Source organism: Sprattus sprattus, assembly GCF_963457725.1.
Source record: "Sprattus sprattus genome assembly, chromosome: 6".
Taxonomy (NCBI): Eukaryota; Metazoa; Chordata; class Actinopteri; order Clupeiformes; family Clupeidae; genus Sprattus; species Sprattus sprattus.
Genome location: NC_137925.1, coordinates 7,225,478 through 7,228,507, shown reverse-complemented (window position 1 = coordinate 7,228,507; position 3,030 = coordinate 7,225,478).

The following is a 3,030-nucleotide window of genomic DNA, read 5'->3' as shown; positions in this document are numbered from 1 at the left end:
GCAACCCCTCCCTTGTAGTCTTTGATGGCTCTTAGTCCACTCTACATGCTCCTGGGCTCAGAGCTAAGGTAGCTGGACTCAACCCTGGTCCTGTAAGTTCTTTTAGCTGTTGTGGGGGGAGGGGGTTAGAACAGAGGAGAAAGGGTGATAGCAGGAAGGAGCATAGACCTACAGTAAAAAGGTCTATGTTACTGGTCCTAGTGAGCTGGGTAGTCAGGCAGGCAGTCAGGGCCTAAGGTAGGTCACTGCTGAGGCCCAGAGTGTGCTGGGTAGTCAGGCAGGCAGTCAGGGCCTAGTTGGGTCATGCCTGTGACCTTGAGTGTGCTGTGTTAAGGCAAGCAGTCAGGGCCTAGTGGGGCCAAGCCTGTGAACCTGATTGTGCTGTGTAGTCAGGCAAGCAGGCAGGGCCATGTCACGCCCTGCCACAGACGGCAAAGTATTCATGAAGGGGTCTCTGAATAGGAGAATTGTAAAAAGAAGTAGGTGCACTGATTTATGGCAGAAAGATTGCATTTCTGCAAGATTGAAATACACTTCAGCTCATCGCCCTCGATCGACTGCCTCTCATTGAAATAGCAGTTTAATATCATTATAATTTCTGGAACCCTTTCATAATTTCTGTTACCTTCTTACTAAATAAAAATAATTGTACCTTTTTGACTTTGACTTTTTGGATCTTTTGTGTGTTGACCTTTTGAGCTTTGGATTAACCTTTTTGTACAAATAAATACCAGTTTTTTGGTCTGCTATTGGGTCTCTTTTTCTCCGGACCTTAACAAACTTAGATTTAGTTTTTGCGTAAGGGTCATATAAGAAAGGAAAGCTATTCTAAGGTTATTAGCTTATCCTATTCTGTAGTCTGTAATCATTACAGATTTACATGTTTCAAAGTGCTATCTGGGGTGCTGTTGGATGAAGTAACAAAACTGGTTCAAACAATTAGGATATATAATTATTCATAGGATATGGCGCGTCTTCTTGCGCAGACAGCAACACCATCTGACTCTTTTATGTAAATTCAAGGATTATTCTATTCCTTGCAGTATTTGTGTTTGTGTTTATTTATTTATATTTGCATACCTCGCTGATCAAAACATGCAACATTAGATGTGTGTGTTAGTTAAATGAAAAATCCACAGTTAACAGAAACAGGGGAGGCAAACTTAACATGGAAATAAAGATATCAGTTGAAATAATAAGTAATTTAGATATGGCAGGAGTGTAATGATGACATACGGTTTCGATATGCATTCGCATTAATCAGCAGATTGCAGTATTTATGCCAGGAAAGCTAAAGCAATAGATTCTAAGGTTATAAGCCTATCCTATTTTGTAGTCTGTAACCACTACAGATATACACATTTCAATGTGCTATCTAGGGTGCTATTGTGAATAGTTTCCTAGGCTAGCGTGTGTGTGTGTGTGTTTGTGTGTGTGTGTGTCCAGCATCCTGCTTCAAGGTCCTTCTCTCTCTCCTTAGGGCCCGGTGACATGGTAAAGCCGTCTCAACTGGATCCCAGCGACATCCACTCCTTGCGCTCTGAGCATGTCTCCAAGCTGAGAATGTACAACACACCAAGAGGATGAATACCTCTTTAGGTATTTTTAAAGGAACAGTTCTTAAAAAGTTCAGAAACCCTGAGCTACAGAAAAGAAACCATGTCACACACACATAGGTGCCTCAAATTGAACAATTGAGTGTGTGTGTGTGTGTGTGTGTGTGTGTGTGTGTGTGTGTGTGTGTGTGTGTGTGTGTGTGTGTGTGTGTGTGTGTGTGTGTGCGTGTGTGATCTCTAGAGACCTACATATAGTGCTGCTGTACTCACTAGCTGCAGCATCTGCTCCTCAATCTCAGTTTCATTTAGACTCTTAGTAGAGGAGACCTTCAAACGCAAACCAACAACATGATCTGGGAAAAAGAGTAGATATGCCTGTGATTTGGGGATTCTCTCGTCCACACACACAGAGACGCAGGCATGTGCACGCACACACACGCATGCACACTCGCAGGGTTAGTTCAATCACTTACTTGTAGTGGTTGGAGCCGGGTTATTTACAGCAGCAGGAATAGTTGCAGTTGTTGGATCTGCGTGGAGATATGTTTTAGATAAAAAATATTTGTCACAGATTAATTGCTCACCCCTGGTGTACACTGTCCGAATGGGGGTCTTGAAGGGCAATTTGTATTTTAGACAGTGGTGTAAAAAAAACGACACAAAAATAAACTACACTCCGCAAATTAAGGGAGAGCTCAGTAGTAAACAATATCAATTCTTGCTTGTAATGGGGCTTTAACAAGAGCAGAGCAGACCACCACTGCCCCATTCATTCCTATGGGAATATCACAGTATTTCCTCAATTAAGACCCCCTCGTTTCTTTCTGTGGTTAGGAACTTTATTGAGATTCCCAGACTCTTGAATTCCTGAAACCCATTCTGCCCCCTTTCAATGCGTTACTTTGAAGAGAACAACGTTTATTTCAAGTCTGCACCAAGATCGAGGGGGTCCAAGCACATTGTGTACTTTTCTTTCTGAGTCGTAGGCCTACTGCCTAAGTTCCGTATTAATCTACCATTTCCCTCACGACTGCCTGGTTTTTAGATACAAAAATAAGAATTTGACCTCAGAGGATAACGTTTTACATTAGAATTTAAGAAAAGGCACAATATAGTCAATACCAAATAATTCAAAATGAAACAAACACACTGAAAATGCATGTATGAAAAAGAGACTGAAACATAGGAATTGTTCCTTACTTGGAGTGGTTGGAGCAGGGTTAGTTACAGCAGCAGGAAAGGTTGCAGTTCTTTCATCTGCGTGGCGTATGGAGATATTTTTTAGATAATAGATATGAGAGATGAAAATCTTTTCCCTGGGGAAACAATGGTGAATGTAAAATGGACACAAACACACTATAGTAACTATATCAGAATAGAGCATTTTACCTGTACAATACGCCAGTTCGCACACAGGAGGGGCCACTAGTTTGTAAACGGTGTAGTTTCCTGGACACGCTTTCACCTGTATGGA